This window comes from Dendrobates tinctorius, unplaced genomic scaffold, assembly GCF_039654945.1.
Source record: "Dendrobates tinctorius isolate UK_male_01 unplaced genomic scaffold, ASM3965494v1 ptg000111l, whole genome shotgun sequence".
Taxonomy (NCBI): domain Eukaryota; kingdom Metazoa; phylum Chordata; class Amphibia; order Anura; family Dendrobatidae; genus Dendrobates; species Dendrobates tinctorius.
Window position 1 is genome coordinate 12201585 of NW_027361779.1, and position 25522 is coordinate 12227106.

Sequence of the window (25522 nt, forward strand, 5' to 3'; positions counted from 1 at the left end):
AAGAACCCGCAGGGGACAAGACGTCCAGATGGAGCCTGTTGGGAGAGAACTGCCCCAGCTCCAGTGGAGGAGGCATCAACCTCCAGAATGAAGGGCCTACTGGCCACTGGACGGTGTAAAATCGGAGCAGAAGCAAACGAGCGTTTCAGGGCAAGAAAGGCGTCCTCGGCTTCAGAGGGCCAGACGTTAGGCTTCGTCCCCTTACGGGTCAGGACCGTAATGGGCTTGGTGACTGTAGAGAAGTGGGGTATAAACTGCCGGTAATAATTAGCGAAGCCGAGGAAACGCTGGATGGCCTTTATGCCAACCGGACGAGGCCACTGGAGTACCGCGGACAGCTTGTCCGGATCCATCTTAAGACCGGAATCCGTGATGATGTACCCCAAGAAGGGTAACGCTGTTTGCTCGAAGAGGCACTTCTCGATCTTGGCGTAAAGACGATTTTCTCGAAGGCGCTGCAGGACCATGCGTACACTTCTCCGGTGGGAGGAGAGGTCGGTCGAGAAAACGAGGATATCGTCCAAATACACCACCACGCAGGAATAGAGTAGGTCTCGGAACACCTCATTTACGAATTCCTGAAACACCGCTGGAGCATTGCAGAGACCGAACGGCATGACCAAGTATTCATAATGGCCGTCCCGGGTATTGAAGGCCGTCTTCCACTCGTCCCCCGCTCGGATTCGGATTAAGTTGTAAGCTCCCCGCAGATCCAACTTCGTGAAGATTCTGGCCCCCCTCAGGCGGTCGAAGAGTTCAGGAATCAGCGGGAGCGGGTACCGGTTTTTGACCGTGATGTTGTTCAGGCCCCGGTAGTCAATACAGGGTCGCAGGGACCCATCTTTCTTCCGGACGAAGAAGAAACCTGCGCCCGCAGGGGACGAGGACTTTCGGATGAACCCCTTGGCCAGATTTTCCTGTATATATTCCGACATAGCCGAGGTCTCTGCTGGGGACAAAGGATAAGTTCTCCCTCTGGGAGGAGTGGCACCAGGAACTAGGTCGATAGGGCAATCATAGGAGCGATGAGGGGGTAAGGAATCCGCCTCCTTCTTGCTGAACACGTCGGCAAACGTGTGATAGGGTGCGGGTAAGCCCGGGAGGTCGGCAGGCTTCGAGCATGGACGAGGACGCGTGAAGGCCCGTAGGCAGTGCTCCTGGCAGGAGTGCCCCCAACGGAGAACTTCCCCAGAGCGCCAGTCAATCACAGGCTCGTGCCGTCTGAGCCAGGGCAGTCCTAGGAGAACCGCATGGGCTAATTGTGGCAGGACATAAAAGGCTATCTTTTCGAGGTGGAGAGCTCCGATTTGAAGATCTACTTCGACGGTAATCATGGTGATGAGTCCGGGTAAAGGTTTACCATCAACGGAGGAAATAGCGCGAGGGTTCTTCAATACCAACACCGGAATCTGGAGTTTGTCAACCTCCTCCTGGCGGATGAAATTACCGGCAGCACCCGAGTCCACATACGCCTCCACAGACCCACGCCCCCGACCTGTAATTAGCAAAGCTGAAAGAGTAAGGGGAAGAGAGGAATTTTGATCACCTAGGGGGTCCTCTCTTACCTGACCTAGGTGGAGGCATTTCCCGACCTCTCTGGCTTCTCTGGACAGGAACGCACAAAATGGTTGGCCCCTCCACAGTACAGGCAGAGACCCTTGGTCATCCTCTCCCTGCGGCGTTGCTCGGACAGTCTGACCCGATCAACCTGCATAGGCTCAGGAGCGGCGCTAACAGGAGATACAGGGAAACGGGGGACAGGAGCCTGATACAACCTAAAGGACCTTCTCTCTCCGACTGCCTCTCTAGCGCGCTCCTGAAAGCGTAGGTCTATGCGAGTGGCCAGCGAAATAAGGTCCTCCAGAGTGGTGGGGGTGTCTCGCCCGGCAAGCTCATCCTTGATCTTGCTGGAGAGGCCTCTCCAAAAGGCTCCCACTAGAGCCTCATTGTTCCACCCTAACTCAGAAGAGAGGGTCCGGAAGCGGATGGCGTATTGCCCCACTGTGAGGGAACCCTGGCGGAGGTTAAAAAGGGCCTCAGTGGAGGATGCTAAGCGACCCGGTTCATCGAATACCTTGCGAAAGGTTTCTAAGAAGGTCTGTAAATTTAGCACTACGGGGTCATCTCTTTCCCACAAGGGGTTCACCCAGGACAGGGCCTCACCCTCAAGATGGGACACAACGAACGCCACCTTGGCGCGGTCAGTAGGGTACTGAAGGGGGGCAAGCTCAAAATGTAGCCTGCATTGATTTAAAAAACCCCGGCATAACTTGGGATCTCCGCCGTACCTGGGGGGTTTACCCAGACGGGGAGCCGGAGTAGGGGCTACATCCGGGGAGGAAGTTGCAGCGGCAGCAGAGGATTGCAGGGCCAGCAATCGGTCATCCACGGATGCCATGTAACCCAAGATGTGGGATTGGGCGTCGCGCTGCTGCGCGAGCTCCTGTTGAAGGCTGACTAAGAGAGGAGCGTGCCCGGGGTCAGAGGTCTGCAGGGCGGACAACCGGGTGTCCATAGACTTCATAAAGGACATTATCCGGTTCTGATTTTCACGAAGGAAAAGCAATTCCTTTTGTGTGGCGGCTGCGGCACCGGCGGGATCCATGGCCTGATGATACTGTGACGCCTCTGGCTAATACGTCCAAGAGTGGACCCTCTGGATCGCGGATCCGGAGCCCCTGGGCCGAGCACACCTGGTGAAGACCGACCCCTATACAGGGATCGTTAGGGGCAGGACCGCAGGGGGCGGAACCGCGACAGCCGGAGCCAGCAGGGACGACTCGGAGGAATGGCAGACAGAGCAGGAGTAGCGAAGTGGAGGGCAGTAGGAAAAGGCTGGAAGCCCACAGGAAAGGTACAGCGAGGACCACAGGAAGGAGACAGGCAGACCGACACGGACCAGGAACAGGGCAAACAAAGGAACAGCAAGGATAGGCAGGGTACACAGAAGAAGGTGGGACCGATGGGTGCTGCGAGTCACAAACAATCATCAGGCGCCCTCAGAATAGAGCGGACGCCTGATATATGCGGAGACCGGAAGTGCGCCCTACAGACCCTCCCCTAGCGACGCCCCCTGCCAACGGAAGAGGCCGGGGGAACGCGCGTGCGCGGCCTAAGGCCGCCGCGGTCACCCGCAGCAGAGCGGCAAGCAGCGCGGAGGAACGCGCGAACCGGAGGGCGCAGGTGAGAGGAAGCTGCGGCGGGCGCCGTCGCTAAAGGGGCATCGGCGGGCACGACCGCCGATGTCACAGTAAGGCTATGTGCACATGTTGCAGATTTGTGTGCAGAATTTTCTGCACAAAAACTGCATCTCCTGTCAGAAACCGCAGTGCGGTTTTAGTGCAGTTATGGGGAATTTTTTGTGCGTTTTTTGTGCGGTATTTGTAATGCTGTTTTGCTGTGTTTTTGATGCAGTTTCTATGCTGATTTCATGCATTTTTTAGGCGGTTTTGCTTGCATTTTTCAGGCTGATTTGTCTGCCTTTTTTGTAAGCTAAATAAAGAGGAGAAACCTCAAAAAAAATGTGATGTAATTTCCTAGTCCAGCCTCTTCTCATCAATCTCCATTTTGGAATCCGCACACTTTCATCATCATGAGTGGTAACCGTGCAAATGAATGTAGTGAACAATGAAGCACACAGCATGGCGAAGAACAGGGTGAAACTACTGTATGGCTACGCAGGCCACAACGCCTCCAGTCTTTGGGAGTATTGCTCGATTATCTGAATCAGCAAAGACTCCAGGTAAGCTACACTATGTATAAAATTGTATTGTTTTTGAGGCCTCATCATACATAGTGAGATGGCTAGCGAGATCGCTGAAACATCACAGCTGTAGTGATGCAACAGCGACCTCGCCAGCAATCTCGCTACATGTGATGGATATGGGCGACCGTCCCCCACCGCTGGATATCGCTGATCGTGCTTGAATGTCCTGTCCATTTTTTGATTGCTGGTGTCCTGCTGGCCAGCATGCATCGCTGTGTTTGCTGCCAATGAGCGACCTCGATGGTGACACAGAATTCAGGGATGCAGGTGGGAGTCGTCAGAATAGCTGCTGTGTGACAAGGTCCCAACAACCGCCAAGGTCGTTATACGGATCGTCGTATTGTTGCTGCGTAGTTGAATAGATCTGCCTGTTTGCCAGCTTACTAGCGACCATGTAGCGACGTACCAGCCATCTTTACCAGGTCACATCGTTCTCATGAGTGCTGGAGCGTCGCTTAGTGTAATGGGACCTTAACCCATATTTTTTTTATCTTAGTTTCAGGCCAGAAAGAGAACAAGAAGAATGTGGGTCCACCCCATTGTGGACCCCATTGTGGCCGAACGTACTGGAAAGGGTCACTTTCGTGTGCTATACCAAGATTTGAGGAGGTAAGTTAACCATATGTAAAGAGATTTTGTTATGTAAAAAGTTTGTCAGTAAAAGAAATCCATATATAATCTAACTTACAAATTTTTTTTCCGATATCCTGAGAAATTTGTGTCCTTTTGCCGGCTCATCATCCCGGCATTTGACCGGTTTCTGAGCATAATGGAAGAAGAGCTTACGTACAGTATATGGACACAGTGATGAGGAAGTCCATCTCTGCTGAGGAAAGGCTGCTCATCACCTTGCGGTAAGTAATTGTTTAATTTTTGGGTTTGTGTGTCATAAGGCCTTTCACCTGTCAGTGTCTCTGGTACATGTGGTCATGCTTTTCACATGTCCTGGAGACACTGACACACGTACACCCATTTCAATGATTGGGTCTATGCACATGTGAGCGTGGTTTCATGGAACGTGTGTACGTGTGCCTTTTTTTGGTATTTTTTTTAATGGTAGCACGGTCCAGAAATGATCACACACACATGCACACAGAGAACACACATGATGTACTTCCTGTGACACAAATAGGCACCGCTCAAAAAGCGAAACAGTCATGCTGTTCCCTGGCGGCAGGTGCTGAAGATGCTCTCATTATTCTCCCCGGCTCAGCTGCCAATTGGCGCAAACAGGTCATAATGAGAGACGTCTTTTACACCTGCTGTGGCGAACCCAAATTACTAGACTGGCCCCCCTCCATTTAAGTAGACCCAAAATTATTATTGGTATTATTTGACTTGGGAGTTTACGACAGCATTTGAGAATGCTGTACAAAACCATGAATGGCTGTGTATGCATCTTATAGCGGCCATTTTGTGTGCCATTTGTAATAATCTTTTTTTTCTTCATTTTCAGATTTTTGGCAACAGGAGAGAGCCATACATCCCTACACCTCCAATTTAGAGTTGGTAAATCCACCATCTCTCAGGGCAGTTTCACTCGTTCAGATAATTCCAGTACCGGAAAAAACGGTACCGGAGCTATCCGTGTCCATGTATCCGTGTGCATATGGAGGTCATCCGTGTACTATCCATATGCTGTCTGTGTGTCTGTGTCCCTGTTTTTGAAAATTTTTTTTAATGTTAACCCTTTGACTTTTACAAACGCACACAGATCACACACGGACAGCACACGGACAGCATCCGTGTGCAGTACATGTTTACACAGACCCATTGACTTGTATGGGTCTGTGTGATCCGTGCTGTTGCACAAAAACGGACATGTCAGAGTGTTTTGCACACGGACACACGGTCCATGAAAACATGCTGACATCTGCATAGACACATTCATTACACGTACCGGAGACACTGACGTGTGAAACTGGCCTCAAATTGTGAGGTGCACATGTAACGAGATCTGGCAGAAGTTGCAGCCCATGGTGATGCCTTCCCCAACCAAGGAGACTTGGCTGCAGGTCGCAGCAGGCTTTCAGTCTGTGGCCAATTTCCCAAACTGCATCGGTGCAGTTGATGGTAAACATGTAAGAGTGCAGAAGCCACCACTATCAGGATCACGCTTCTTTAATTATAAGAAGTATTTTTCGGTGGTCCTGATGGCGGTGGCTGATGCACATTACAAATTTGTTGCCATCGACGTTGGTGCCTATGGTAGTACTGTGGATTCTTGGGTGTGGCGAACGTCACAGATTGGTCAGCAAATTCTTCAAGATGGCGGAACGCTCCCAGCCCCAAGACCTTTGCCGGGTTCCACACATCCAGTGCCTTTTGTGATGGTATCAGATGAGGCCTTTCCCTTAATGATCACCCTGTTGCGCACATACCCACGGAGGGGAATGAATGCCCGGCGGAGGATTTTTAATTATCGGCTGAGTCGTGCACGCAGATATGTGGAATGCACCTTCGGGATCATGTGTAGTCAGTGGATGATCTTTCACACACCCATCCAGTTGGATACTGACACCGTTGATGCTGTGTTTAAGGCATGCTGTGTACTCCACAACTATGCTCGTGAGTACAGCACTGACATAGATGTGGAGTACCAGCAGCCAGTATTTAATCCAGTGACTAACGTCTGTCAGGGAAGGCCATCCAACTCCGGTGTGTGTGAGAGAAGCCTTCGCTGAATACTTCATGAGTCCTGAAGGCGCCATGCACTGGCAATACTCCTGTGTCGGTGAAGAGCAGCCGGACCAGCAGAGGAGGGAAGAAAACTGATCCGAAGACAATATAATGTTTCAACAATAATTAATTGGTGTAACAAACAAGACTGTTGCCTTACAAGAAGGAATATGGTCTCACAAAAAGGTGATAGCAGGTCTGGTGTCGGCAACACTGAACTTTAGAACTTAATGTAAGAGTTTATCATCATGTACCTGCTTTATTGCTTGACTTTGGCCCTTAAACTAATTTAACATGATGTATTCTGGGCTGTAACCCATGTGTTCAGAGTTAGAATCAGCATAGTACGAATAGTTAATTGGAGGCCGCTGATAGCGTTGGTCATCACGCTGTTGTGGTGGTGGTGGCAGTGGTGGTTGTGGAGGCGGCAGTGGTGGTGGTGGAGGCCTTGCCCGCACACTCTGTGTGGCATCCATAACAATGTCTGGTAATGGTGCGATCGGGGAAGGGTCCTCGAATGCAGACAGTATAGCATTCACAGTTGTCATGAACTTTGTCTGCCTTTCCGGTGACAGTAACCAAGCCTTGCTGGCTATGCTGGCACAAAAGAAATCTAAGTGATCTTCCCTTGAAGATTTGTTGATGAGATCGATGGTGTCATTTACCCTTTTAGTTGTCTCATCCATTTTTTGGGGGGTTTGCTTTTTTTGGCTGTGGCTCGGTTTATGCCACCGGATTGGCAGCTCTTTCAGTGCTTTGGGGCGGGAGTATTTTGGGGCACAGAAGAAGATGCCGTCCCTGAAGATGACGCAGCCGATGCAACAACAGAAGTAGATGGAGAGTCAGGTCCACACAATGAAGACCCATCCATGGAATCAGCGGATTCTGCGGGTTCTTGGCTGTCATCTTCAGGAGGCGAAATGTTTCCATCAGTGCTGTGATAAAAAAAGAAAAACAAGTCTTCAGTAATAATACAAATTTTAGGCATCATTACTACATTAAAATTATATCTAACAAATCACCTCCTCAAAGTCCTGCTGGTTAGCAAAAAACTCAAATCGTCATAGAGACAGAAGTGGATTTTGGACGGTGACGAACCACTTTTCCCAATCTTGGTTTGCATTTTTTGGAATCGATCTCGCGCCGACCTCCAACGTTGCTTTTGCTAAAAGAAAAAAATCACAACACATTATGATCCTTGCAATACGTTTTAAAATTAATAGTCGTTATGTTTAAAGAACATAACAAAAATTACTAATTTTCTGCTGCAAGGCACCGATGTACCCATCAAAATCAGGATAAAGCTGGCGGCAGATTCTGGTCCAACACATATCCCTTGTATATTTATCTTTGTAGGCCTCATCGGCGGGGTCCCAGATAGCCGGCATGTCCCTTATCTATAATGGATAACAATATGTAATTAACATCTTCATATTTCTTTGGTTATCATACAGAAAATGAAATAAAAAAATATCAACTGTGCAGGCCGTAAGTACGCCGACCGCCATATTTAAATAACCCAGAGATGGTCCCTGGACACCCACCTTCGTCACAGCTATAAGGAAAGACTGCAGCTTGCCTGCTGGCTGCCACCAGGCCCCCCCACCACTGGACCTGCCGCCGCTGACCCCCCACTGCCGCCTGTACTCACATACACACACACTCACATACACACACACGTACACACACTTGCCTCCCGATGCGATAGCATCGGCCACACCTATAGTTTATATATATATATATAGAGAGAGACACACACATCTCTATATGTTATGTATACACAGCTCCGAAAAATAAAGGGAACACAAATAACACATCCTAGATGTAAATGAATGAAATATTCTCATTGAATATTTTGTTTGGTACAAGGTTGATTGTGGTGTTAACGTAATCACATAAAAATCATCAATGGATATCAAATATTTGAACCAATGGAGGCCTGGATTTGGAGAGATTCAAAAATTACACTTGAAAAAAGTAACAATGAGGCTTAGTATTGTGCGTGGCCTACACGTGCCTGTATGACCTCCCTACAATGCCTGGCCAAGCTCCTGATTATGTTGCGGATGTTCTCCTGAGGGATCTCTTCCTAGACATGGACTACAGCATCCGTCAACTCCTGGACACACTGTGGTGCGACGTGACATTGGTGGATGGAGCAAGACATGATGTCACAGATGTGGTCAATCGGATTCTGGGGAACGGACGGGCCAGTCCATAGCTTCAATGCCTTCGTCTAGCAGGAACTGCTGACACTCCAGCCACATGAGGTCTGACATTGTTCTGCATTAGGAGGAACCTAGGGCCAACCGCACCTGCATATGGCCTCACAAGGGGTCGGAAGATCTCATCTTGGTACCTAATGGCAGTCAGGCTATGTCTGGCAAGCACATGGAGGGCTGTGTGGCCCTACCAAGAAAATCCACCCCACACCATTACTGACCCACTGCCAAACATGTCATGCTTAATGATAATATAACAAATCTCCAAAACATAATAAATAACTTACTAATGGATAATTACCATGCTTCATAAAAAGAGCAAAATTGCATAACAACAGCGACTCCCTAATAGATGCTAAAAAAGACGGAGGAAATAGAGTCTATGCTAATTTACAAAAATATCAAATTTTATTAGTCATATAAAAATGACACATGTAAATACGTGCAACAATAATAACACTAATTAAATGAACAGACTGTGTACAAAGAGGGTACATACACAATAAGAGTGACCAAAATATCCTAAGATGTAGCTAAAGTAGACTGCTATCACAATGGGCACATGTGTGACAAAGTAATAATGCCTCTGTGCTCAAAAGATCTCACATGAACTTGGATAGTCCCAGAAATAACAATCATGAGGTTAAGTCTAAGTGTTCAGGGCTCTCCAGATGACAGTAATGAAAGTACATAAGCCAAAAATTTATCACATGTATTAAGAGAGCACCAGACACCGAGACACCCCATGAAACTGGGACATCACAATGGAATGTGAAAAAGATTGACAGCACAGCAGGAACAATTCAATCAGCAATAGTACATCATGAGTGAATAATTACCCGTCATGCTTCCAAATGTGAGCGCAGGAGAAACAAACCCCGACGTACGTTTCGATGTGTTAACCTTCCTCAGGGGGCGTGGCTTTAATGTGCCCAGGTTCCCATATAAATACCCAGCATGCTTGCTAATTAACCAATGAAAATACCAGGACATATTAACGCAAGTGGGCGTCTGATGACCGCTCATAGGCGTTACTCCCACCCAATACAGGGGCGGACAGCCCAGTCCCACCAATAGTAGCGATAGTCGTCATCGCATATAAACAAAAGGTGAGAGCAATAAACATATCCTCTGGCAGTTGCATGTAGACACGTCACTTCCGCCCACAATGTGGAGCAGAGCGTGGCAGTCCAACCAATAGTAGCGATAGTTGTCATCGCATGTAGGCGAAAGATAAAGGCAGTAAACACACCCTCCAGCAGTTGTGTGTAAAACACGTCACTTCCGCCCACACTGTGGAGCGGAACGTGCCAATACTGGAGGGCGGATGTGAACCCCATACCCGTGAACTCGCGCGTCACTTCCGCCCAGCTGATGCGTCACGTGGCGCGGCCGGCGCCTGGCCGTCACCAAGCGACACAATCAAACAAAAGACAGGGAGGACGCTCCGAGGACATCGGGTAAAAAAGGAAAGGAAAACACCCACAAATGCAACTGGCAGAAGAGAGAGTATTGATAAATTAGATGGAAAATATGAAATAATACTATTAAATGCGGTATACAGATATATACTAACATATCAGAGGTATATATCAACTTATCAAATGCATGCACACATGTGTATGTGCACATATAATTGTACACACTCGCATGTGCGCACATAACCGCATATGTATAAAATCAACAAAATAAAAAAAAACAAAAAAAAAACCAAGAATTTATGAAAAGCAAACATGGGACAAAAAGTTAGTCCATAGCTTGATTGAAGTTACTCCATATAATATTCAATCCGGATCCATTCTTCATAATACAGCTGTCTCATGCATTAGCTTGAATGCTCCAATTTTGGCATTATGTCTGAAGGTTGTTATTGCTGTACCCGGAATGACTATAGGGATATACTAGAGACTCATCAATGGGATCACCTAGGGCTGGGCCAAAAATGTTGGTCACTGAAAAAATAACAATACAAACAATAAACAAAAGATAAAAACCAACAGAAAATAAAAGCTAAATTTAAAACCAAATTAGGGAACAGGAGAAGACACTCATAATGAAATGAGAGAACATTCAATAGTTAAAAACGGACAAGAGGGGTTAATCCAGACCAATCACAGGAAAGAAGCGAATCCCTGTGATTCATTCAAACCCTGAGGGGACATTGTTCCCAAGGTGGTAATCCACATACATTCCTTTTGTGCTAATAAGCGCTGTATGTCACCCCCTCGGATTCCACTGTGAATGTGCTGGATACCCCTAACCATAAATGATTTAGGGTTACATTGGTGGAATTGCTTATAATGTTTTGCTATTGTCTTTAAGGTTGAGAGGTCTGTGACGGCAGCTGCTGCCATAATGTCTCGAACATGCTCCCTTGTACGAATTCGGAGTTGGCGTGAGGTCAGGCCTATATAGATTTTTTGACAGCCACAAGTGGCATAATATATTACCTGTGTCGTGGCACAGGTAATATGTTGTCTAATTGAAAATTGCTTGGAACCATCAGTGGAAATAAAAATATTAGTTCGCATAATATTTTTACAGGCCACACAGCTCCCACAGGGAAAGCAACCCTGTGGTGGACCCTTTGATTTAAAAGGGTTTTTAATTTGTGGGACATAATGGCTGTGTACGAGGGCATCTGACAAATTATAGCCTCTTCTAGCTGTCATAAGTGACCTTTCAGGCAGGAAAGAAGCTAAAGATGGATCGGTTTTAAGAATATTCCAATGCCGCTGTAGGCACTGTTTCATGGTCGACCATTCACCATTAAACTTTGAGATAAATCTGACTTGATCCTCATTTTGCTTTCTTGTCCTATTCGTGGAATGCAATAAAGATGTACGCTGACTCTTCTTAGCTCTCATATATCCATATTTAACACTTCTATTGCTATAGCCGCGCATTTTAAATCTATTCTCAAGATCTCTGGCCTGGTATTCAAACCTCAAATCAGAGGAACAAACTCTTCTTAATCTTAAGAATTGTCCTGTAGGGATCGCCCTAACAGTAGCCTCCGGGTGGCAGGAGGTAGCATGTAGCAATGAATTAACCGAGGTGGGCTTCCGATATATATCTGTCTGCAACTGTAAATTTTCATCCACCAAGATTTTAATATCTAGGAAGTCCACCTCGGTCTTACTATAAGTGTAAGTGAGTTTAATGTTAAAGGGATTATGGTTTAATCCTTCCATAAAACTACATAGTTGTTGTTCTGTTCCCTGCCATACAATAAATACGTCATCTATATAGCGCAGCCAGCACTGCACATGGTCAGCAGCCTGGGCGCCCTCCCCCCCAAAAACCTCCCTCTCCCAGTAACCTAGGAAGAGGTTGGCGAAGGAAGGCGCACAGGCCGCACCCATCGCAGTGCCGCACTGCTGCAAATAGAAGCGTTCTCTAAAAACAAAGAAGTTATGGGTCAGTATGTAGTCTAACAATTCCAGAACAAGATCACAAAGTGAGCCCTCCCAATTACTATTATCCAAAAAGAAGCGGCATGCGTCAAGACCGTCCTGGTGACGAATGCACGTATATAATGACTCTATGTCTGCAGTCACCAGAAGCATGTCATGATCAAGAGTCATGCCATCAATTCTGGCCAGGACGTCCATTGTGTCACGAGCATAGGAGGGCAAGGCCTCAACCAATGGCTTTAAATAATAATCGGCAAATTTACATATTGGTTCACAAAGACCCCCTATGCCCGACACAATGGGACGTCCTGGTGGCTCAACAGCATTTTTATGAATTTTAGGCATGAAGTATATTGTAGGTATCTTTGGAAATTTGATGAACAATCCATCAAAGATTTTTTTTGGGATTATACCCCTCTCAAAGGCTTCATTAAGAATAATTTCCAATTCCGCTGAAAAGGCCTTAAGAGGGCTATGTTCAAGTCTAAGATAGGTCTTTTTATCCCTCAGTTGTCTATATGCCTCCTTCTCGTACATATCCTGCGGCCAAATTACTATGTTTCCCCCCTTGTCTGCTGGCTTGATGACTATATCTTCAAGAGACTGTAATTCTCTTAAAGCTATTCGCTGTGAAGCTGTAAGATTGTCTCTTCTTCGTTTATGGGGGATTCTTTTGAAGTCCTCCATAACCATTCTGGTGAAAATATCCACCACGGGACACAGAGACAAGGGGGGAAACCTAGCAGAACGTGGATAGAGTGACCTTGGGAACATGTCTTTTGACACCATATCCTGCTCATCAAGTAAATCCTCTAAGGCCTGCAATGCCTCCTCTTCTATATAGTTAACGTGTAAATGTTCATTACCTTTTTTCGCATATAGCTTCTTTAGAATCAATTTTCTCGCAAATAAGTGCAGGTCCTTTATGGCTGTGAAAGAATCGTACGAGTTAGTGGGAGAAAACGTAAGACCCCTTGACAGAACCTCTAACTGAGCTGCTGTGAGGACATGTTTGGATAGATTGATTACCTCCAAATTATTCTTCTTGTCTCTCTTATCCTGTTTGTTAGGAAACGTAAATTTGCGTTTCGTCGACTGTATATCTCTATTAGAGGGCAAGTTAGTAGTTTGATAGTTTATAGTTGATCTAGATTTAGACGATTCTTCACTAGAGGCATATGAAGTGAGAGAGGTAGACCTCTTTATTGGGAGGTTTTTGGAGCGACGTGTTCTCCGATTCCACCTATACATAGCATTAGATAACTTATCTTTGGTATCTCTCTGGAATTTCGTAGTTTTGTTAGCACAAACTTCTTTTTCCCACTTTTGAAATTCTTTATCAATTTCTTGGTGAATTACCTGTAATTCACCATCAGATAGTTCCTGTTTTAATTTCTTTTGAATATCCTCTATCTCCATATCCAATGCATCTATAAATTCCTTATTCTGAATTGCCAAAAGTTCCATAAACCCCTTTGAACAGTTATTAGCCAATTCTTCCCATTTATGCCGGAACGCTGCATCCGCTACCTCAAAAGAGGGGAAAACTTGGACTCTCAGACCTCTCGGTACCAGACCTGTTTCTATATACCGTATTTTTCGCTTTATAAGACGCACTTTTGTTCCCCCAAATTTTGGGGGAAAGTAGGGGGTGCGTCTTATAATCCGAATATACGGGGGAGGGGGTGTATATATATATATGTACTGCAGGGTCCAGGGGAGGTGGGGGCAGCTTTGGAGCGGTGCTGTGAGCTGGTAAAAGCTGCCGAAGGGAGCCTTTGATCTCCTGCTCCCGCTCATATAATATGCACTGCCGCTGTCCATCACCATGGTGCTGAAACCGCACCACGGTGACTGGCTGGGGGAGCGGTGCATATTATAGCTGCCTGCGCCCTCCTTTGATCACACATGATCCCCTGTGTTAGATATCGCCCCCATGCTGCTGCCCATAGTAAAATAAAAAACTCTTTCCTTACCTCCTCCAGCGCTGATCTCCCGGTGTCTCTGCTGCTGCTGTCATCAGCACTCTGCTGTGCTGATCACATGACCGGCTCTGAGAACCAGGAAGTGGAGGAGGAGCTCAACCACACTGAGGGAGACACGAGGAGGGACAGCGCTGAGAAGGTAAGGAAAGAGTTTATTTTACTAAAAGCAGCAGCATGGAGGCGATATCTAACACAGGGTGATGTGTGCCAGCCACAGGGGGGCCAGTGTGCCAGCCACAGGGGGGCCAGTGTGCCAGCCACAGGGTGATGTGTGCCAGCCACAGGGGCCAGTGTGCCAGCCACAGGGTGATGTGTGCCAGCCACAGGGGCCAGTGTGCCAGCCACAGGGTGATGTGTGCCAGCCACAGGGGGGCCAGTGTGCCAGCCACAGGGGGGCCAGTGTGCCAGCCACAGGGTGATGTGTGCCAGCCACAGGGGGGCCAGTGTGCCAGCCACAGGGTGATGTGTGCCAGCCACAGGGGGGCCAGTGTGCCAGCCACAGGGTGATGTGTGCCAGCCACAGGGGGGCCAGTGTGCCAGCCACAGGGGGGCCAGTGTGCCAGCCACAGGGTGATGTGTGCCAGCCACAGGGGGGCCAGTGTGCCAGCCACAGGGTGATGTGTGCCAGCCACTGGGGGCCGTGTGCCAGCCACAGGGTGATGTGTGCCAGCCACAGGGGGGCCAGTGTGCCAGCCACAGGGGGGCCAGTGTGCCAGCCACAGGGTGATGTGTGCCAGCCACAGGGGGCCAGTGTGCCAGCCACAGGGTGATGTGTGCCAGCCACAGGGGCCAGTGTGCCAGCCACAGGGTGATGTGTGCCAGCCACAGGGGGCCCGTGTGCCAGCACAAGGGGGCTATATTCAATATAAGGTGGCCATATCCAGATTAAGGGGGCTAATTTTAGGGTGGGGGGGCTATGAGGGACATATACCCTATATGATTTGTTAGACGGACACTGGCATTATAAGACGGACCCCATTTATTAAAAAATTCTCTATTCCTTCACCACATTTGGGGGTGCGTCTTATAATCAGGTGCGTCTTATAAAGCGAAAAATACGGTATTTATTTAAAAACGCTCGATTCCACCAAACTCTTGTTCGTTTTTGTAATAGGCTCTTAAGCCTCTTTGTCGTCTCCTGTATATCCTTACCACCACTTGCTACCGATATTTTGGATTGGTCACTGAACACCTCATTAATACGTGTCAGCCACGTCTGTTCACGTGCTTTATAATCCATAGGATTTTTGGAGGAAATGGCTGTGAAAAACACAGAAAAGACTAATAATATAACAAATCTCCAAAACATAATAAATAACTTACTAATGGATAATTACCATGCTTCATAAAAAGAGCAAAATTGCATAACAACAGCGACTCCCTAATAGATGCTAAAAAAGACGGAGGAAATAGAGTCTATGCTAATTTACAAAAATATCAAATTTTATTAGTCATATAAAAATGACACATGTAAATACGTGCAACAATAATAACACTAATTAAATGAACAGACTGTGTACAAAGAGGGTACATACACAATAAGAGTGACCAAAATATCCTAAGATGTAGCTAAAGTGGACTGCTATCACAATGGGCACATGTGGGATAAAGTAATAATGCCTCTGTGCTCAAAAGATCTCACATGAACTTGGATAGTCCCAGAAATAACAATCATGAGGTTAAGTCTAAGTGTTCAGGGCTCTCCAGATGACAGTAATGAAAGTACATAAGCCAAAAATTTATCACATGTATTAAGAGAGCACCGGACACCGAGACACCCCATGAAACTGGGACATCACAATGGAATGTGAAAAAGATTGACAGCACAGCAGGAACAATTCAATCAGCAATAGTACATCATGAGTGAATAATTACCCGTCATGCTTCCAAATGTGAGCGCAGGAGAAACAAACCCCGACGTACGTTTCGATGTGTTAACCTTCCTCAGGGGGCGTGGCTTTAATGTGCCCAGGCTCCCATATAAATACCCAGAATGCTTGCTAATTAACCAATGAAAATACCAGGACATATTAACACAAGTGGGCGTCTGATGACCGCTCATAGGCGTTACTCCCACCCAATACAGGGGCGGACAGCCCAGTCCCACCAATAGTAGCGATAGTCGTCATCGCATATAAACAAAAGGTGAGAGCAATAAACATATCCTCTGGCAGTTGCATGTAGACACGTCACTTCCGCCCACAATGTGGAGCAGAGCGTGGCAGTCCAACCAATAGTAGCGATAGTCGTCATCGCATGTAGGCGAAAGATAAAGGCAGTAAACACACCCTCCAGCAGTTGTGTGTAAAACACGTCACTTCCGCCCACACTGTGGAGCGGAACATGCCAATACTGGAGGGCGGATGTGAACCCCATACCCGTGAACTCGCGCGTCACTTCCGCCCAGCTGATGCGTCACGTGGCGCGGCCGGCGCCTGGCCGTCACCAAGCGACACAATCAAACAAAAGACAGGGAGGACGCTCCGAGGACATCGGGTAAAAAAGGAAAGGAAAACACCCACAAATGCAACTGGCAGAAGAGAGCGTATTGATAAATTAGATGGAAAATATGAAATAATACTATTTAAATGCGGTATACAGATATATACTAACATATCAGAGGTATATATCAACTTATCAAATGCATGCACACATGTGTATGTGCACATATAATTGTACACACTCGCATGTGCGCACATAACCGCATATGTATAAAATCAACAAAATAAAAAAAAACAAAAAAAAACCCAAGAATTTATGAAAAGCAAACATGGGACAAAAAGTTAGTCCATAGCTTGATTGAAGTTACTCCATATAATATTCAATCCGGATCCATTCTTCATAATACAGCTGTCTCATGCATTAGCTTGAATGCTCCAATTTTGGCATTATGTCTGAAGGTTGTTATTGCTGTACCCGGAACGACTATATGGATATACTAGAGACTCATCAATGGGATCACCTAGGGCTGGGCCAAAAATGTTGGTCACTGAAAAAATAGCAATACAAACAATAAACAAAAGATAAAAACCAACAGAAAATAAAAGCCAAATTTAAAACCAAATTAGGGAACAGGAGAAGACACTCATAATGAAATGAGAGAACATTCAATAGTTAAAAACGGACAAGAGGGGTTAATCCAGACCAATCACAGGAAAGAAGCGAATCCCTGTGATTCATTCAAACCCTGAGGGGACATTGTTCCCAAGGTGGTAATCCACATACATTCCTTTTGTGCTAATAAGCGCTGTATGTCACCCCCTCGGATTCCACTGTGAATGTGCTGGATACCCCTAACCATAAATGATTTAGCGTTACATTGGTGGAATTGCTTATAATGTTTTGCTATTGTCTTTAAGGTTGAGAGGTCTGTGACGGCAGCTGCTGCCATAATGTCTCGAACATGCTCCCTTGTACGAATTCGGAGTTGGCGTGAGGTCAGGCCTATATAGATTTTTTGACAGCCACAAGTGGCATAATATATTACCTGTGTCGTGGCACAGGTAATATGTTGTCTAATTGAAAATTGCTTGGAACCATCAGTGGAAATAAAAATATTAGTTCGCATAATATTTTTACAGGCCACACAGCTCCCACAGGGAAAGCAACCCTGTGGTGGACCCTTTGATTTAAAAGGGTTTTTAATTTGTGGGACATAATGGCTGTGTACGAGGGCATCTGACAAATTATAGCCTCTTCTAGCTGTCATAAGTGACCTTTCAGGCAGGAAAGAAGCTAAAGATGGATCGGTTTTAAGAATATTCCAATGCCGCTGTAGGCACTGTTTCATGGTCGACCATTCACCATTAAACTTTGAGATAAATCTGACTTGATCCTCATTTTGCTTTCTTGTCCTATTCGTGGAATGCAATAAAGATGAACGCTGACTCTTCTTAGCTCTCATATATCCATATTTAACACTTCTATTGCTATAGCCGCGCATTTTAAATCTATTCTCAAGATCTCTGGCCTGGTATTCAAACCTCAAATCAGAGGAACAAACTCTTCTTAATCTTAAGAATTGTCCTGTAGGGATCGCCCTAACAGTAGCCTCCGGGTGGCAGGAGGTAGCATGTAGCAATGAATTAACCAAGGTGGGCTTCCGATATGTATCTGTCTGCAACTGTAAATTTTCATCCACCAAGATTTTAATATCTAGGAAGTCCACCTCGGTCTTACTATAAGTGTAAGTGAGTTTAATGTTGAAGGGATTATGGTTTAATCCTTCCATAAAACTACATAGTTGTTGTTCTGTTCCCTGCCATGCTTAATGATGCTGCAGGCAGCAGATTGCTCTGTATGGCATCTCCATACTCTGTCACGTCTGTCACATGTGCTGAGTATCAACCTGCTGCCTGCGACATCCTTCAGCATGACCGTTTTGGCAGTGGGTCAGTAATAATGGTGTGGGGTGGTATTTATTTTGAGGGCCAGGCATTGTAGTGAGGTCATACAGGCACTTTCATTTCGGGTGTCTCTCCAAATACAGGCCTCCATTGGTTTAAAAACCTGATTTCGATTGATGCTTTTTCTTCAGACAGCTGCAGACTGATATTCATAGCCTGTGAAGCTTAACCCCTTCAAAGGCTATAAAAATCGGCTCACAGTCACTTGATTTCCCTGTCTGGACTTGAACAAAATGGCGTGGGCTCCCGCCCAATTTTCAAGTCCAGAGAGGAAAAGCCAGCAACTGTGTGCTGATTTTTTGTAGCCTGGGAAGGGGTTAATCTTCCCAGGCTATGACTATCAACCCGCAGCTGTCAGCAGAGTCTTTGATGGCTATTACAATAGGGGGACCCCCCCAAAAAAATTACGTGGGGTCCCCCTATATTTTTGTAGTTATCAAAGGCTCTGCCGACAGCTGCGCGTTGATATTCATAGCCTGTGAAGATTAACCCCTTTCCAGGCTACCAAAAATCAGCACACAGTTGCTGGATTTCCCTGTCTGGACTTGAACAAAATGGCGTGGGCTCCCGCCCAATTTTCAAGTCCAGAGAGGAAAATCCAGCAACTGTGTGCTGATTTTTTGTAGCCTGGGAAGGGGTTAATCTTCCCAGGCTATGAATATCAACCCGCAGCTGTCTGTATAGCCTTTATTGGCTATTAAAATAGGGGGACCCCCCAAAAAAATGACGTGGGGGTCCCCCTATATTTTATAGCCAGAAAGGCTATGTGGAGAGCTGTGGACTAATATTCATAGCCGAGGAAGGGGCCATGGATATTAGCCCCCCTAGCTACAAGTATCAGCACGCAGCCACCCCAGAAATAGCACATCAATAAGGTGCGCCAATTCCGGCACTTAGCCCCTCTCTTCCCACTCCCGCACAGCGGCGGCGGGATTGTGGGGTAATAAAGGGTTAATGTCACCTTTGATTGACAGGTGACATTAAGGCTGGTTTCACATTTGCGTTTTTTAGCGCTGGAAAAAAACGCATATGTGCGCATGCGTTTTTTCCCCTATATTTAACATGGGTGCGCATACCTGCGCGCTGGTAAGCGCATGTATGCGATTTTCATGCGCTGCGTTTTTTTGGGGTGTGCGTTTGTATTTTCCAGACGCAGCATGTTGCATTTTTTGGCCCTGCAAAAAAGCGCATGCGCAAATATGCGCACGTTTTGCGCTAAAAATGGCCATTATAGCCTATGGATGCGCATATGTGCGCACTGGCATGCTCATGTATGCGTTTTTTTGCACATGCGTTTTTTTTTGATAACCATGGAATTTAGGGGTTTGGGTTAGAGTTAGGGTTAGTTAAGGGGGTTTAGGGTTAGGGTTAGGGTCAGGGTCAGGGTTAGGGCTGGGGTTTGGGTCAGGGTTAGGGTTAAGTATGGTTTGGTTAAGGGTTAGGGTCAGGGTTAGGGTCAGGGTTAGGGTTAAGTATGGTTTGGTTAAGGGTTAGGGTCAGGGTTAGGGTTAGGGTTAGGGTCAGGGTTAGGGTCAGGGTTAGGGTTAAGTATGGTTTGGTTAAGGGTTAGGGTCAGGGTTAGGGTCAGGGTTAGGGTTAAGTATGGTTTGGTTAAGGGTTAGGGTCAGGGTTAGGGTTAGGGTTAGGGTCAGGGTTAGGGTTAGGGTTAGGGTCAGGGTTAGGGTTAGGGTCAGGGTTAGGGTTAAGTATGGTTTGGTTAAGGGTTAGGGTCAGGGTTAGGGTTAAGTATGGTTTGGTTAAGGGTTAGGGTCAGGGTTAGGGTTAGGGTTAGGGTCAGGGTTAGGGTTAGGGTCAGGGTTAGGGTTAGGGTTAGGGTCAGGGTTAGGGTTAGGGTTAGGGTTAGTTAGGGTTTAGGGTTTGGGTTAGGGTTAAGTATGATTTGGTTAAGGGTTAGGGTCAGGGTTAGGGTTAGGGTTAGGGTCAGGGTTAGGGTTAGGGTTAGGGTCAGTGTTAGGGTTAGTAAAGTCATGGTTTGGGTTAGTGTGAGGGGCCACCTAATGTTGGAAAAAAACGCAAACGCGGTAAAAACGCACTAAAAACGCATACAAACGCATAAAAACGCTGCGTTTTTTTCATGCATGCTCATAAAAATGCTTGAAAAAAACGCAGCAGTTGTATGCTTTTGTATGCGTTTTTTCAATGCGTTTTTTTGCGGGAAAAACGCGCTGCAAAAAAAAGCAAGTGTGAAACTAGCCTAAGCCAGGTTAATAATGGAGAGGCATCAATAAGATGCCGATCCATTATTAATCCTATAGGGACATTTTTAAAAATAAAAACACACACAGAAAATTTTTTTTTTAATTATCTTAATTTTACCATACTTACCAATACACCACCATCATCTGAAAAAAAAAAATAAAATAAAAAAACCACCAAAATACCACCTGTCCGACGTAATCCAGTTAATATCGAGTGTCCCACGATGATCTATAGTGGAGAACAGTCACATCAGGAGATGTGACTGCGCTCCATGGCTTCAAAGTCACACTGACAGGAGAAAGTTCCTGCAGTGTGACTGCGCATGTGTGAAAGTTAACCGGAATTCAATGAACTCTGGGACTCTCACTTTATGGCAATTCAGACAGGTCAATTACCGTAAAGTGAGAATCCGGAGTTCATTGAACCGCGGGAAACTACCGGCGACCACTGCAGGAGCAATTTAACTCTTGCAGTGTATCACCAGAGAACATCGTGGGACACTCTCCAGTGGATTACGGCGGACCTGGGTTTTTTTTTTTTAATTTGCAGTTGAGCGAGGGAAGGCTTCGGGCGCAAGGCGTATGTGGTGAGTATGTAATACATGTTGTGTGTTGTATGTACTGTTTGTTACATGTATGTAATATGTTTGTGTTTTTAACCCATTGTGATCACTCACCTGATGATGGGACAACTCTCCCATCATATTTGGATGGGAGAAGTTGTCCCATCCGACGAATGACCACAATCTGTCACTACAGACACACACAGACTGACGCACAGACACAGACTGACACACAGACCTTACTTACCAAATCAATCATACGCCTCACATCGATCCCCATACGACGGTACCAATCCATTTTCAACACACAGCACATACACATGTCACATCCTGTGACATCACATCCCTTTCCTGCGGTTTTTTCCACCCCAAACTGCACCAAATCAGCTGCAAATCCGCAGATCTTTTTTAGATCTGCAGTTTTGCTGCGGATTTGCCTGATACAATGGGAGTCTATGGGTGCAGAACCGCAGCGGTTCCGCAGAAAAGAAGTGGCATGCTGCAGAAAATAAAACGCTACGTTTCTGTGTGGATTTTTCCGCAGCATGTGCACAGCAAGTCTGCGTTTCCCATAGACTAACATTGTAGGTGCACTACACTGCGGATTTGATGCAATTCCGCGCTGAAAAAAGCTGCAGAACCGCAATTAAATCCGCACCGTCTGCACAGGGCCTAACAATCCTTTTTTGGTGAAAACCACATCTGTACGGATTGGGGGCCTTTTAGGCCCCATGTATTTTTTTAGCATATTCTCCTTAGTGTTTGTATCTCAAGTTACTTTATTTGTAATCAGTAATGCTGGTGGAGGGGCCAGGGTGTGGATAATGCCATATGAGGATGTCATGTGATTTTTGGAGGGAGAAATAAGGCCATGACATCATCTCAGGTCCTCCTCAACACAGTAATGAGCTGTGTAGAGAGTAATGAGGACAGTATACACTGTGAGCTAATTGTGAAGGACCTGAGCTAAGATAAGATGATGAGAGGAAGTCTGATTCAGTTTCAGTTTCTCTGATTCTAAGAAGCCTGCAAAGTGTAAAGCTATTGAGCTACAGACATCCAGAGAATTGTACAACACCTAAAAGAAAGTATAAAAGGTAAGAGAGGGTGAGAGGAGGGAGGGAGCACTTTACACTTACAGTGTGTCACACACAAGCAAAGAGTGGACAACCCTGATTGTGTTCATTGTTTTTTCTTTTAGTTTGCTAACATCTAGTCAGCAATGGCACAGTCTTCCTCCAAGAGATTGAAGCAATTGTGTTTCAAAGTGATGATGAAAGTGAACTATCTTTGTCCGATGACGAGTACCTGCCACCAGAGAATCGAACATCCTCAAGTGATTCTTCTTCTGATGATGAAGTGGATCCAGTGGATCCTCAAGAAGTAATAAGTAGAACATCCAAAGCGAATGTTTTTTGGGACAGTAATCCTACATTAGTCGGACGTACTGCAATCCATAATATTGTGAGACAGGCTCAAGGAGCTGTGGGAAGTCCCAGTTACTTTTCCCCCAAAGACGTATTCTGTACTTTTTTTTCTGACAATATTGCAGAAGAGGTCCTTTTATGTTCAAACCTAGAAGGAAGACGTATCGCTTCTGCAAAAAATAAGTCCTGGAAAAGTATCTCAAAAGAGGAACTTTATGCATACATTGGACTTTTACTGCTGGCAGGGAGTCAAAAATTGTATGATGTTCCAATATGAGAATTATTTCTGGACCCACTTTCTAATCCACACTATAAGGCGACAATGTCAGTGGACAGATATGAGGAAATTAGAATTCACATTTGATTTGATGATAAGCGAACATGTGCATTGAGGTTTGAAACAAACAAATTAGCCCTATCAGTTATATCTGGAACATATTTATCAAAAATTGCACCAAACTTTACAATCCTAGTACTAATGTTACATTAGATGAGCAACTTGTACCGTTCAGAGGACGCTGCAAGTTCATACAATACATGCCCAGCAAGCCAGCCAAATATGGAATCAAAATCTTCTGGATGTGTGATTCTCCAAATTATTATGGCATAAATGGCATAATCTACTGTCACAAAGAGGTTGGTACACCAGTAAAGAAGGATCAGGGGTCTGAAATTGTCAAAACTCTTGCTGTTTCAATATTCAATTCAGGTAGAAACATTACCATGGACAACAATGACAGAAAATTAAAACCAGAAATCATCCTGCATTACAATAAAACAAAAGGAGGTGTAGACAAAATGGATGAGATGCTGGGAGAATATTCATGCAAGAGGCAAACAAAACGATGGCCTGTAGTACTTTCTTCAAATATGCTTGATGTAGCAGCCCTAAATTCATTCATCATTTATACAGAAACTCATCCAGAATTCCATGCACGGAGGAAGGACAGGAGACGCCTATTTTGAAGGACCTTTGTCATGAACTTGTAATGCCTCACATGATACAGCGAAGCGACGTGAAAGGTTTGCTAAAGCAAACTAAAGAAGCAATGAAACAGTGTGGCGTACAGTTTCAGATGATTCCAGGGCCAGGAGAAAGAAAAAGAAAGCGCTGTTTCATGTGTCCAAGAAACTTAGAAAGGAAAACTGAGAGATTTTGTTCAATTTGTAAGGAAAATGCAAAGAACATTCTTCTGAAAAAATATCTTGTCAAAATTGTTTGGAAGACTAATATAATAGAAAAGAAACTTAATAGAAATGTAGCTGCAGCTCTCCTTTCATGCCCGTCAAAAGATTTTTTACCAAAAAAACATGGGCTTCTTCCACTGATGTTGAGTGCGGCGAGACAGTTGATAGCTGCCCATTGGAAAGATGTAGCTCCTCCCACGTTGGGAGAATGGTATGCTAAAATAAATCAGATCTATCGCTTAGAGGAGCTGTCTAGCTGGGAAATTTATAATCATAGAGCTTTCGTGTTGACTTGGGCCCCTTGGAATAGGTATTTAGAAGACAATCCTCTTTAAGGGCACTTTAGAGTTTCTTAAGTTTAACTGAATCAGATGGCTTCTGCTCTGGGGCTCCTAGCCTCACTGCCCCAAACTAGATAGCCCAAATGTAATGTATGGCGATGTGTTATTTTCCGAAGTGCACCCATTCAATGATTGTGCTCATGTTGTCAACCACATGATGTTAATGTTAATGTTGTTGATACTGTATATGAATATGTACCCTTTTTCCCCTACCCTTTCTTTTTCCCTTTTCTCCCCTACCTATTTTTCCCTCATTTTCTCCTTCCTTCTCGCCCTAAACCAACCATTACTTAACATTTCGCCAACTGTACCTGAGAACTGGTGTTGTGTTTAATGGTGATGTTTAAAATTCCAAAATAAAGAATTTACAAAAAAAGAAATGTAGCTGCAGCTAGTTTGGTACAGATTTCTATGCGTTTTTGTGCATTTTTTCATACGTTTATGTGAAATTTGGAGAAAAAATTTTTTTTTGGGTGTTTTCGGTGAAAAATTATAAATAAAATTTTGTTTACTAATCATATTTTATTTAGCAGTTTTAAAATAAACTTGTAAAAGTTATATAAGTGTGTTTTTCCATATGATTTGCATGGGGGCATAAAAGACCCCCAATACTTTAATATGAAGATTTCTGATGTTATGCATACTAGGGTTAATAAGGATGTGTTTGCAATTAGGAGCTTGAAAGTGTTGGGCACTAGGAGTCCTAGCAGACCTCAGAGTAGTACACACGTCTGTTAAAGGAAATTGGAGAAACTTCGATTTGCCACAATATTTTGCCATAAATCAAATGAGGATTTTTAAACAGCAGACAAAAAGGCAGCTACACTTACCTGCCCAAATCTTGAAACAAATGCACTACCTCACTATTTTTGTATTGTTTGCACTATATTTTTCAGAGTGCAGCCAAGCCCAAACACGTCTGGTCTCGAATGAGGGGTGTTCACAAGGCTATGTATTGAGAGTGCACTGGCCAGCCTGCCTAATTGAATAGTAGGGGCGTGACTAATAGGCTGTGAACCAGACACTGTGCAGTACCTTTGTGTGAACAATGCCCTATGCGGGTCTTTATTGTGCAATTGTATACTGGGCATTCACCCCCTCCAGGAATGGGTAGGTGGAGAGTGGCTGTTTGATCTGGTATTTTGCACCTGTGTTGCTGACATCTTGCTATATGGGCTGGCTGCACCCTGTAGTGCATTTGTTTCAAGATTTGGGCAGGTAAGTGTTGCTGCCTTTTTGTCTGCTGTTTAAAAATGAATTTTTGGAGACTTTTAGTTTTCTTTAGTGGCTTTGCTACACAAATCAAATGA

The 25522-nt window shown here is 45.4% G+C and overlaps 1 long non-coding RNA gene across 1 annotated transcript; it reads right to left on the reverse strand.

Annotated features, from left to right (window-relative positions):
• Positions 1 to 15493: 15493 nt before the first annotated feature.
• Positions 15494 to 25167, reverse strand: LOC141100941 (uncharacterized). The gene is made up of 2 exons (XR_012234819.1): positions 25043 to 25167; positions 15494 to 17057 (listed from the first exon to the last, which is right to left on the reverse strand). It is a non-coding gene; the product is annotated as an uncharacterized lncRNA (long non-coding RNA).
• Positions 25168 to 25522: the final 355 nt, after the last annotated feature.